This window comes from Pseudonaja textilis, chromosome 8 (assembly GCF_049901715.1).
Source record: "Pseudonaja textilis isolate UNSWEBS1 chromosome 8, rPseTex1.2, whole genome shotgun sequence".
Lineage (NCBI taxonomy): Eukaryota > Metazoa > Chordata > Lepidosauria > Squamata > Elapidae > Pseudonaja > Pseudonaja textilis.
In genome coordinates this window covers 8,057,305-8,070,549 of record NC_141997.1, presented here as the reverse complement: position 1 = coordinate 8,070,549, position 13,245 = coordinate 8,057,305, and the positions used below count along the sequence as shown (strand labels likewise).

Genomic DNA, 13,245 nt, shown 5'->3' with positions numbered 1-13,245 from the left:
CTATAGAGAAACCATGGATAAAATGGACCTGCCTCCTTTATTAACGGTATCATCCAAAAAAACAGTTTTATAATATGGATTTAACTAAAAAAGGCTAGGGGAAAGAAAGAACCAGAAATGTATACTAATGTCTCTTCCACACTTACTACATTGTGGTAGAGTACTACTGCTTTTCTTTTCATTTAAATAGATCTCTTTTGTGCACATCACGATATAAAGACACTTGATTTTCTTATGTTTTTGATGCTTTAACATTTCTACCCAGATTTCTGCTTATTAATAAAAGAGTAAAGTATTCTGCATCCAATACCAGACAAGTGTTTCTATACAGAGCTCAGAAGTAAATCATCCCTGCCCATGTTCAAAATGATTTCAACAGGTCAAGAAAATTGTTGCAAAACCTACAGCTTTATCAAAATTGAATATGTGTGGATTAAGCCAGCCAAGCAAGGCCTTCATATTCAAATCAGGGAAAAGTTGAAATGCTTTAGGAATAAATAAAACTAATATAATTTCTGATGCAGATACTTTTACCTTGCAGAAAAATTGTTGATATATGTTAATATAGATCTTTTAGCAAACATTTTCAAATGTTTATCTACTTTAGGTGAAAAAAAAACTTTGCCAAAGATATAGTTAAACTCATATGTTCACTATAAAAATATCCATCCAATGAAAGCTTCACTGGGAAATTTTATCCATTTATTTTTATTCCGTTTTGTGCTGTTTCACCAAATATCAATATATAACAGGACCTCTTCTCTTTTCCTGTGATGGTTGTTTGTTCAAAAGTCTTTGATAAAGGACTTTGCATTTTTCTGGAAGCTGATAAACAATAACAGGAAAAAAGTATCATTCTTCCAATGTCTGGCAGCTAAGGTTTGCAACAGGAACAATCCATGACTGGATAAGAAATGTTACTGCAAGTTTTAAAATGAATCAGTTAGGCTTGAATTGTTTTTTTATCTTCTATTGCAATTCTTCAGGTGCATCAATAGCTTAAAAATTCAGTATCAGCACATTGGACAAAAGCACTATGGACAAAAACAAGAACAAGGAGAGGTTTAACCTGGAAATAAGGAGAAATTTTCTGACAGTGAGAACAATCAACTAATGGAACAGCTTGCCTTCAGAAGTTGTGGCAGCGTCAAGGAGAGATTGGACTGCCATTTGTCAGAAATGGTGTAGGGCAGGGGTGGGTCTGTCCAATCCGGCCCGCCCCTGAAAAAAATTGCTGGGTGTGATGTATTGCCCTGCGCCGCAAAGCTGCAAAACAGTGCGGAGCGCTCTTGGGGTAGGAAAGAAAAGAACAACTTTGCAAACGCCTCGGCTGGGAGTTCGAAATCACCCTTGAGTGCGACCTCTCCGAAGGTGAGTCCCCGCCGATCCCCCTTTTTTTCCGGGGCTTCCAGGCTTAAACTTTGCAAAGGCAAAGTTTGCAGGCCGGAGCGTCTTCCCGCCAAGGAGCGGGAAGGGTTCCGCCCGGCAGGGGGACGGGCTGCTTGGAGCGGGCTGCTTGGAGCCACCTAAAGCTAGACCGCTGCTGGTGGAGCCTTGCCCTGCCTTGGTGCCCCGTTTCCCGGCTCGGCGGTCCTGCTCGGGAGGCACTTTAAAAGCCTGCTCCCAGCACCCGAGCAACTTGCGGCTTCCTTTTTCCTCGCGGGCGCTCGCGCCTGGCCCCGAGCCGCACGGCAGAGGGGAAACCCGGAGCACCGCCAGGTCGCCTCCTCCAAGTGGCCCGCCCACCGGACAGAACCCTTTCCGCTCCTCAGCGGGAAGACGCTCCCACCTGCAAACCTTGCCTGTGCAAAGTTTAAGCCTGGAAGCCCCGGAAACCCGAGCAACTTCCCAGCAACTTGCAGCTTCCTTTTTCCTCGTGGGCACTCACGCCTGGCCCCGATCTGCATGGCGGAGGGGAAGCCCGGCAGGCGGGCGGGCTGCTTGGAGGAGGCAACCCGGCGGTGCTCCAGAAGCCTGATGATGGCAGATGAGATTCTGCTGAAACGTCGCTACAACTTTAAAAGCACAACTACTATGACCTGGGAAAATACCTGAACAAAGCCGAATATATATATATATATATATATATATATATATATATATATACATGCATACATATATATATATACATATATATATACATATATATATACATACATATATATATATTATAAAGGGCCCATTATAAAGTGCAGCAAATTATATATAAGAATATTATATATATATATATAAGAATATAATATATATATATACACACACACATATACATATATATATTTTATATTATTATATGTATGTATGTATATATATATTCTTATATATGATTTGCTGCATTTTATAATGGGCCCTTTATAATGGCCTTTTATAAAATTGGTTCGGCCCTCGAACGCAGATCTGATTTTCCATGTGGCCCCCGACAGAAATTAATTGCCCACCTCTGGTGTAGGGTCTCCCGCTTGGGTGGTGGGTTGGACTAGATGACCTTCCAACTCTAATTATCAGTTATCTGTTAACATCCTGAGAACAAGATGCACAATACTTGAAAAGGATCTGTAGGCCACTCTTGCATTGTCTGATGTCCGTGTTCCTAAGTCTTCTGCAAAAAAACCTCAACCAGACTAGTTTGTATAGGAAGACACCATGAAGGAAATTACCAATTTTCAAAAATGCATTGTTGACTCTGTTGTTTGTCCAAGAGATCTCTGATCTCCTAAGCAAGTTCATGCCAAATAAGTAGACACTAACATCTTAAATTACATCCAAAAAGCAACTGGCAACCAATATAGATCTTTCGGAAAAGCAACCAATTGATTCCTATACCTTGCACTGGTTGGCAACTTAGCAATCATCTTTTGTTATAACTGCAGATTCCAGAAACTTTACAATAACATCCCATATATAGTATTGCAATAGAAAATCCCAAAAGAAACAAGAACTGGATAATTGTCACCAAATCTGACTCAGAAAGGTCATTGCTGGCACTTCAATCTTAATTGTGTAAAAATCCATGTTATCTGTGAATCCAGTGACAGTTGGATCATTCAAAGAGCATTCCCATATTGTGGAATTACTCTTTCATAGTTGTAAGATTTATCTAAAACAGCCTTAACCTTATTCCCAAAACCAGATTTCTATTTATCTATACCAACTCCATCATGTCTAAATCTAATTTTAATTTATCTAGTCCATTATTGACCTATTGTGTTATTAAATTATATTTATGGTGCAAAAAATATATTCTAGTAGTTCATGAAAATCTCTCAATAATTTGTAAATTATTTCTGTTAACTATAGTCAGGTAAAAGTAACCCATTATATGATTTCATTTTTATATAATTTGATGGGTGAACACATCAATAGTTTTTAAACATAGTTGTTTCCAGAAATGGATTCAACCAGTTGCCTTGTACAACTTTCCTGCATACACAAACGTTTAAATGGCTTATTTTGTACTCTTGCATTATTACAAATACTGATGAGAATTAAGTTCATCTTTAAAGTGACAAAATACACACATAATCAGTGGTGTGATTCAAATATTTTTGCCACCGGTTCGGTGGGCGTGGCTTGGTGGGCTCGCTTTATGCACATGCACACACTTTGCATGCATGCGTGTACCAAATGTGCACTTTGCGAAGGCACAGAGGCATTCTAACTCGTCTCTTGCAAGCCTGCATGATCCGGGTAACTTCAGTAGCTGCCGCACATAGCAGCTGTATTTCAAGTTCTGCGGATAAAGGTGAGTATGGGTGGGCCCAACAGCAGAGAGAACCGGTTTGGTCTCCGCTGCTTGTCGCTGCTACCAGCTCACTAAAACCGGGCCGAACCGGTCGAATACCACCACTGCATATAAAACAATTTTGTTAAAAGATTGAAAGGATTCACATAAGTTGGGTATGAAAGGTTTTCTTCTCTGTATTCTGCTCTTAGGCAATGAAAATTAGATTGTTAATAAAATTTGGAAATAACATTTAATTTGAAAAATCATGTGCTAGAAATTGATATTTCTGTTAAGATCATACTTTTATACTTTTAAGTTATTCAATACATTACAACGTTCCAATTAGCTTTTTTAGAAACAATATCAAAATTGAAAAGCACTATATATTTAAGTATTTACTATTAGCGAAGTTACTTTTTTAAAATAGGTGATTAAAAATGAATTATTCAGAAACTACAGTTGATACAGAATGCACTGGTCCAAACCAGTTTAGGAGGCTTCCAGGGTGGCACATGTAATACTGTTAGGAAAGCTGCATTGGTTGCAGGTTTGCTTATCTATTGTTTGCTCCAATAGAATGTTGCCCCAACTCATTCTGGTAAAAAGAGGCCTGCTGCAGACCTTGTCAGTCAAGAAATATCAGCTAGCAGGAGGATGTAGAAGAGTTTTTACATTTTTAGTTTTTAATTCTTAATGATTCTGTATTTATGATTTCATAGTATTGTAAGCCATCTAGAGTTGCTTTGGAAAAAAGAAAGATGGGTGGCATATATTTTTAATAAATAAAAATAAAACTGAGCCATAGAATGATCCAACGATCACTTTTTCTCCATGGTATGGAAATTGCTCTGACAATTATCTCTCAGTTAATTGGGAAGCCAGGGAAGCCAATCTTGATCCAAAATTCTCATCTGCATCACCTGCATATGAGATCAACAAATTTAAATTCATCACCGTAAAACGCAAAAGTTATCCAATAAGGAAGCCTTCAGGTTTCTGGATTACACTATTATACATCATGAAAAATCTTCACAGGGTGTTGTTACATTTATCATATTATGCTTTTTGGGGGAACAATCACACAAATGGAAATCTTATTTAACATCACCATTAGTGCATGAAAATATATCTGCTCTACACAATGAACACCATGACTATCATAAGAACTGACTAATGGAAAGAACAGATGTATATAACCATATTCTAACAATTGTATTAAAATGAATTTGAAGAAATATATCTGGAGTAAGAGACATTATCTTGGTAAAGGCATCTACCAAATTAGTTATAATTATCTGATCTCACAGGAACTTTAAGCAAGTCTTGTCTCTGAAATGAATACATTTTCCCAAGCGAAACAACCCCAATGTCAAGTTATTAATTTCTAAGTTACCAAGTTACAAAATACTAAGTTACTACTTTGTGGAATAATATTAACACTTACATTGACATCATGCAAAAACATTTACAAAACTATTTACTAAGGGTGTGTGTGTATGTGTGTGTTTGGGTGTCTATATCTATCTATCTGTCTGTCTCTAACATAAAACCTTATCACATATAAACCTAACGATGTCCTCCTATAACTTTATAACTTTGTATACTATTCAAGCTTCCATCAGGTGAAACTGAAAGTACATCTACTGTAGTATGCCTTCCACCACAGACAACCCATTGTTTTTTAGAACTTACTTTTTCACAGTAGCATTATAGCAATTGCTATTAGAAATAGGAGAACCAATGGTAATATTCTTGGTGGCTTGACACAGTTAACTATTTCTCTTAAGTACAGTACTAATTGTTAGATTATTCATGAGAGATGTCCATTGCCTTTTCTTAAAGGCATACATTTTTGCTCTTCTTTCTAAATCAGCCTGGTTATTTAAGGGGAAAAAAACCTAAATAAATCAAACTCCAGGTGGGAAAAAAAATCATACTATGAATCTGTTTCCTCTATTATTTATAGAAAACATGCTGCCATTAATCAAACTGTTTTTCCTCATAAAACAAATTTCCATGATCCATGGCATTCTTCAAGACAGTACAAAACTGAAATCACTGAAGTAAATGCTCCTCTCTTAATAAGATATTGAAAAAATGACCTTGAATTTGGCAAGTTAACATTATACATCATAATGGATTTTTTTTTAAATGTTACCATGGCATATTTTGAATCCTCTTTCACATTACTATCATATTTAAAGGATGACTTGTGTTACACATTGAAACGTAACTCTATTCAAAACCGTTTTCCTCATAGTTTGACAAAATTATTGCTCACTTAAGTTAGATGCAAAAGAGACCTTTTCGGTTCTCCTCGCCCTGGAACAGCAAGTTCATAAGATGTCACAACAGTTAGCATCATTTAATTCATACTAATTCCTATCTAAAACCTGGATCCCGCGCATTATGGTGTTAGAGTCACTCAAATAAGATGCCCCTCTCTCCATAGAACAGGGACGTGGAGCAGGCGCGTCCCGATTGCGAAACGAGGACTCGAAAGCCTACAGTAGAAGGGCCGCCGCATCTTCGCGCACAGCCATCACCTCCGAGGCCCCCGAGATTTGATAAATGTCCCTGAAATCCCGTCCGGCGCGCTTCCCCTCCGCGGCGACTTTAAAGCACTGAGGCCCCGTGAAGGGGGCGGCACCCGGAGACACTCACCTTCCACTTCGCCCCGCCGTTCCTGCTCTTCCTGTAGCCGCTGCTTCAGAAAAGCTCTCCGAGCGGCCACTCAGAGCTTCTCCCCGCGCCCGGATTCCATCCAACTTGAAGCCGCCAGGTTTAGGCCGGGGTGGAGCAGAAGCCCCGCGCCGCGGAGGACGGAAAAGAAAAGCCCGTCCACCAGCCCGCCTGTCTAACCCGCCTCAGGCGAACGGGTTGGGCTTAGTGCCCCGGAAGTAAATGAATCGGAAGTAAAGGGTAAAAAAAATAAAAGTGGGAATTCGCCAGCTGTCTCGGTGATTCTTCTGCGGGTGAGCTTGGGTGCGTGGTTTCCTCTTATCCCGCCAAGCTTTTCTCCGTGTTTGCTGCTTGAGGCTTGTATGATCTTCCCTTTTTCTGGAAGCTGTACTGATTAGTTCCTGGCTTGAATTCTCACCAGATACTAAACGCCTATTAGATTTGTAAAACTCAGCTTCTCCTACAATCATCACGGGTCTGTAAACTATCGCCGGTTACCGGTGCTGTGCCAGGGGCTCACACCTCCGTGCGGAAAAGAAGTATTTTTCCCATCTCGAAATGTCCCTTCTGCTCCAAAGGGGACCTCGATTCCAATACCCTTTTCTTTCTTCGTAGGCAGATAGCTGCTATCGCATTTAGCTGAAACTTCCCTTACATTTGATAGGTACGTTAGGCTACATTAAATTAGTGCAATATGCTGGACTAAAATGCAGCTAGTTAACTCGTGGCTAAGTGGTAGTTGTTCATACATGGGATATGTAAGCAACCACACAAATTTAACTTTTGTCGTCTAGAGCCAGAGGTTCTTAATGAATCCCCTTTAAATAGCTTTTGTGACCACAGACCCACAAGACTTAATTCAAGATTTAAATCATAACATTGCATCAAGTCTTTCCAGACCACTGGCTGAAAACCACTGGTCTAAAGCAAGGGTATCAAACTTGATTTCATTGGGGGCTGCATCAGGGTTGTGTTTGACCTGGGGTATGTGGCCATGGTGGGCATGGTCAGCTCAACGTCACTCATGTCAGGGGTACCTGTGGTGGCCCTGGTGGGGCTGGGGGAGGATTCCCCCAGGCTCCATTTTTGGCTATGATGGCCTCCTGCAGCCCTCTGCCAATGAAAAGGGCCACCACAAGCGGCCTTCCCGAGCTCCATTTTCACTGGCAGAGGCACCGCGGGCCAGTCCACTGTTTCCAGGGCAGCCCCATGGACCAGATGTAAGCACCCCTCAGGCCTTGAGTTTGACACCCCTGGTTTAGAGAATACCACTGGTACCAATTATAGAGTTTATATTGAACCCACCTGTTAGGGAAGCTTTTCTAATGGGGAGTGTCTCCTAAGAAATGAGAAGAAATCCCATGGGAAAATACTTCTGTCTCAACTTTCCCCTTTAAATTGCTAATTGACAACAAGTGGATATATATTGTTGCCAGCAAACTAATCCACACCTAAGGGGCATGGGAATTTAACACTTGCCCAGTGTTTTTACTCCCCCAAAGACAATAACTATGATCATATACCTAAACAAAAAATATCAGCTCTAATAAGAGAGAGATCAAAATATTTCCTCTAAATTTGCTCAGCATATATTACATCCAAAGGGCTCAGAAATCCTGTAAAAATCTTACTGATGGGTCAGTCTGTGGTCAGCTGCCCCCAAAGCAAACTTTGTATTGTTTTGGGACCAAATAAAAGAGAGTCCTTTTCAAACAGCCAAGACTCCATGTCTTAATTTTAGGAACTCAGGGAAATTCTCCCAATATAATAGTGAAAAGATAAACTGTAAACACTGCAACAATATTAAAATATATTAAGTTGATTTTTTCAATATTATCCTTTTCACTAATATCCTATTAGTGAAAAGAATACTGTCTGCTGCCACCTTATGCTTGCTTATGCTTTGTTGCTATGTGGTGACAGACTGCCTTGAACTGTGAAGAGGGGAATGCTTGGGGAAATGAAAATAAGTGCTGTATCTTCTCAAGACACCACCTCAAGGCCACCCAGCTGGAAGAAGGACACACACAAAACTATACTTGCCTGAATCTGATTGGTTGCACTTGGGTACACAATGAGAGACACTTAAGAGAGGAAAAACTAGAACTTAGGGATTTTAGCACATGATTTTTAGTTCTGGCTTTGCACTAGTGCAATGTACTTGATCTTTAAACAACTATGCCTTTCTCAACAAATGGAGCCAAGGATCATTTTTATTTAGAGGTTTAAATTGTGGCAGGTCTGACAAATATAAATATTAGAATTGCTGATAGTGATGTACAAATCATGATAGTAAATTCGTATAGTATAATTTTACCAAGTATAATGAAATCACTTGGAATTGTGTAATAGTTTTCATAATCTAAATTAAATGATGAATATAGTTTAAAAGTGAAATCAATCTTCTTGGAACCCATAGACATTTTGTGCTAGAAAGTTATATAATTGGATATAACCTTAAGAATATTGGAGAGACATATCAGAGTAAAGCAAATCCAGGATGTTGCAACCACTGGGCTGATCAGTTAGCACTTAGTGCTTTCAATATGACTGTCAGCATTCCATGATTCCAGTGTCTTTTTCTCCACTTGGAACTGAACCCAGAAGGATATTTCTTCCAACAGGACAATTATAAATTTTTTGGTGTTTGGCGACTGTACACACCACACTGAATTTGAAATGAAACACTCAAGATGTGAGTGAACATTTTTAGCTTTAAGGGATTTAACAAAAGTGTGGCATTAACCATTGAAATGTATAATAGATACAAATCTGACTGTAGAGGTGAAACTCGAAAAATCAGAATATTGTGCAAAAGTTCATTTATTTCAGTAATGCAACTTAAAAGGTGAAATTAATATATGAGATAGACGCATTACATGCAAAGCAAGCTGTGATGTGTCATAATTGAGATGATTATGGCTTACGTCTCAAGAAAACCCCAAATCCACAATCTCAGAAGATTAGAATATTGTGAAAAGGTTCAATATTCTAGGCTCAAAGTGTCCCACTCTAATCAGCTAATTTAAGCCATAACACCTGCAAAGGGTTCCTGAGCCTTTAAATGGTCCCTCAGTCTGGTTCAGTAGTAATCACAATCATGGGAAAGACTGCTGACCTGACAGTTGTGCAGAAAACCATCATTGACACCCTCCATAAGGAGGGAAAGCCTCAAAAGGTAATTGCACAAGACGTTGGATGTTCCCAAAGTGCTGTATCAAAGCACATTAATAGAAAGTTCTGTGGAAGGAGAAAGTGTGGAAGAGAAAGGTGCACAAGAAGCAGGGATGACTGCAGCCTGGAGAGGATTCTCAGGAAAAGGCCATTCAAAAGTGTTGGGGACTTTCACGAGGACAGACGGATCCTGGACATGGGCTTCAAATGTCACATTCCTCTTGTCAAGCTACTCCTGAACAACAAACGTCAGAAGCATCTTACCTGGGCTAAAGAAAAACAGACCTGGTCTATTGCTCGGTGGTCCAAAGTCCTCTTTTCTTATGAGAGCAACTTTTGCATCTCATTTGGAAACCAAGGACCCAGAGTCTGAAGGCAGAATGGAGAGGCACACACTGCAAAATGCTTGAAGTCCAGTGTGAAGTTTCCACAGCCTGTGTTGATTTGGGGAGCCATGTCATCTGCTGGTGTTAGTCCACTGTGCTTCATTAAGTCCAGGGTCAACACAGCTGTCTACCAGGAGATTTTGGAGCACTTCATGCTTCCTTCCGCAGACGAACTTTATGGGGATGCTGACTTCATTTTCCAGCAGGACTTGGCACCTGCCCACACTGCCAAAAGCACCAAAACCTGGTTCAATGATCTTGGGGTTACTGTGCTTGATTGGCCAGCAAACTTGCCTGACCTGAACCCCATAGAGAATCTATGGGGCATTGCCAAGAGAAGGATGAGAGACATGAGACTGAACAACGCAGAAGAGCTGAAGGCCGCTATTGAAGCATCCTGGTCTTCCATAACACCTCAGCACTGCCACAGGCTGATAGCTTCCATGCCATGCCGCATTCAGGCAGTAATTCTGCAAAAGGGGCCCAAACCAAGTACTGAGTACATATGCATGCTTATACTTTTCAGAGGTCCGATATTGTTCTATGTACAATCCTTGTTTTATTGATTGCATGTAATATTCTAATTTTCTGAGATTGTGGATTTGGGGTTTTCATGGGCTGTAAGCCATAATCATCACAATTATGACAAATCACAGTTTGAACTATCTTGCTTTGCATGTAATGAGTCTATCTCATATTAGTTTCACCTTTTAAGTTGCATTACTGAAATAAATGAACTTTTGCACAATATTCTAATTTTTCAATTTTTACCTGTATATTACTGTTATCTTGAATTTTTTGAAAAAAATGTTGCAAGGAATTCTGATTATTGTTATCTAGGCAAAATTTAAATATAAGGAGTCCTCAAAACTCATCTATGCCTATGGAGATTCTCAGTAATCCTAATGGTGCTTTTTCAAGAAGCATCTAAACTTTCTGGTTTTTCTTTGAAGACTTCTCATCCAAGCAGCTTCTTGGATGAGAAGAGAAATGTCTTCAAAGAAAAACCAGAAAGTTCAGTTGCCTCAAAAAGCACCGTTGGGATAATCTATTTTATGGAAGACTAATATATATGTCAAGCACCATATATACATTATTAAGTCTATAGAAAATGTTAATTACTGAAAAGGCTTGTTGGAAGAAATATCCTTCTGGGTTCAGTTCCAAGTGGGGAAAAAGACACTGGAAACATGGAGGCTGTTTGGAAGGTTTAATATCAGGACCACATGGCCTGGAGCTTCAGAGTGAAAAGGAAGGATGGTCACATGCTTCAAGATGAAGGAAGAGATCAAGAAAAAAGGACTGAGTTGCTGAGCGTGCCTGGGTTTTATACCCTCTGTTGGGATTTGAATTTGAGCTTGTATTCTGATTGGTTATCAGACTCCCAAGGGCAACTCTGTAGGCTGTCCTGAGTTCCAGGCTTGGTTGAGCCTTGCTCGATGATGCACTGAAAAGGCTTTGGGCAATTGCTATAGTTTTACCTGGAGATATTATGTAAAGTATTCTGGCCCAGGCCTTAATGGCCTACCCATTAACAAAGGTGGGGTTGAGTTTCTGCTTCTGAGGTGTGTTTCTGCTCTTGAGTTTCTACTCATTTTAGAGGAAACGTAATGTTGGCCTTTCCAACATTTCCCAGGACATTTCAACCCTCTAGGAGAGGTGTGGGTGCCAACTTCCAACAGGCTATGGTACATAGCCTGTCTTTTAAAGTTGGTCCCAGGCAACTAGTTTAGTGGTAATTCAAAATATTTTAAATACTTCTCATGATAAAACAACAAGAGCTGATGTGAAATTTGATATATAATGCTGTGCTGGAGATTAATGTCAGGTAAATTCTGTTTCAAGTTGTGAATTTGACTGCACCTTACTATGGGCATGTTCATACAGTTAGTTGATAGCCTTATGGAAATGGTTTGTCTTTGTTTTCTTCCAGAATCTTTTTTTAACTATCCAGTTTTCTATTCCAGCCTATAGGTCGGAGATTTCCTGAAGGTCTCTCAAATATTAATCATATCAATTTTTTGTGAGATTAAATTTATTATTATAGAATAACAATACAATAAAATTGCATGGTACTCTGACTTTTAATTAAGTGTACCTTAAAATGTACTGTCAGTCCTGCTTCAACTTAAACTAAATAGAAACAATCCTTGGTTCTATTTGTTCAGAAAGGTATATTTTTTATTAGAAGTCAAGTGCATTGCAATAGTGCATAGCCAGAACTGAGAATCAAATCTCTTAAATTCAGCTTTTCCCTCCCTTAGCTGCTTCCTATCACTATCCCTCCCCCACCAATCAGATTCAAGCAAGATGTTTTGAGAATGGTAACTTCAAGGACCTTGGAGTACTCATCTCTAATGATCTAAGTGCTAGAGCCCACTGTAACTACATAGCCAAAAAGGCATTAAGTGTTGTTAATCTAATCCTACGTAGCTTCTTCTCTGGTAATATCACCCTACTAACGAGAGCATACAAAACATTTGCTAGACCTATACATGAATACAGCTCATTAGCCTGGAACCCACATTACATATCTGATATTAACACAATTGAAAAAGTCCAGAAATATTTCACAAGAAGAGGTCTCCGCTCCTCTACTCATTGCAGAATACCTTATGCCATCAGACTTGAAATTCTAGACCTAGAAAACCTAGAACTATACCGCCTCCAGTCCGATCTAAATATAGTATATAAAATCATACATTGCAATGTCCTACCTGTCAATGAATATTTCAGCTTCATCCATAACAATACAAGAGCAAACAATAGATACAAACTCAAGGTTAACCGCACCAAGTTTGACTGCAGAAAATACGACTTCAGCAATAGAGTGGTCTATGTTTGGAATACTCTAGTTGACTCTGTGGTTTCTTCCCCAACCCCAAAAACTTTAACCTTAGACTGTCTACTATTGATCTCACCCCTTTCCTAAGAGGCCTATAAGGGGGCGTGCATAAGTGCACCAATTGTGCCTACCGTCCCTGTCCTATTGTTTTTTTATTTTTCTTATAAGTATCTATCTCATGTATTCAAAACTATGTTTATTCTTATACCTGTATCTTGTAAGCGATTGACAAATCAGATAAATACTAAAAAAAATACTAAATAACTTCAAGCATGGGTTGGTATGAAGCGTTCTTCTCCCAGCTGGATGACTTTGAAACAACTTTCAGGGAGATACAGCAAGCAGCGTCTGGTGGGGTGGGGGGATATAGCAATTATTCTCACTTTCCCCCAAACAACTCCCCTGCCATCCACCCCTCCCCATGGTTCATGGCAGAC

At 39.5% G+C, this 13,245-nt stretch overlaps 1 protein-coding gene across 4 annotated transcripts in view; it reads right to left on the bottom strand.

The window, feature by feature from the left end:
• BCLAF3 (BCLAF1 and THRAP3 family member 3) overlaps nt 1-6,594 on the bottom strand; it is a 42,590-nt gene extending 35,996 nt beyond the window's left edge. For all 4 annotated transcript variants that reach the window (XM_026714228.2, XM_026714230.2, XM_087938243.1 and 1 more), the window contains exon 1: nt 6,386-6,594. The gene's annotated coding sequence lies outside the window, so the exon portion shown is untranslated. The remainder of the gene's footprint in view (nt 1-6,385) is intronic.
• Nucleotides 6,595-13,245: the final 6,651 nt, after the last annotated feature.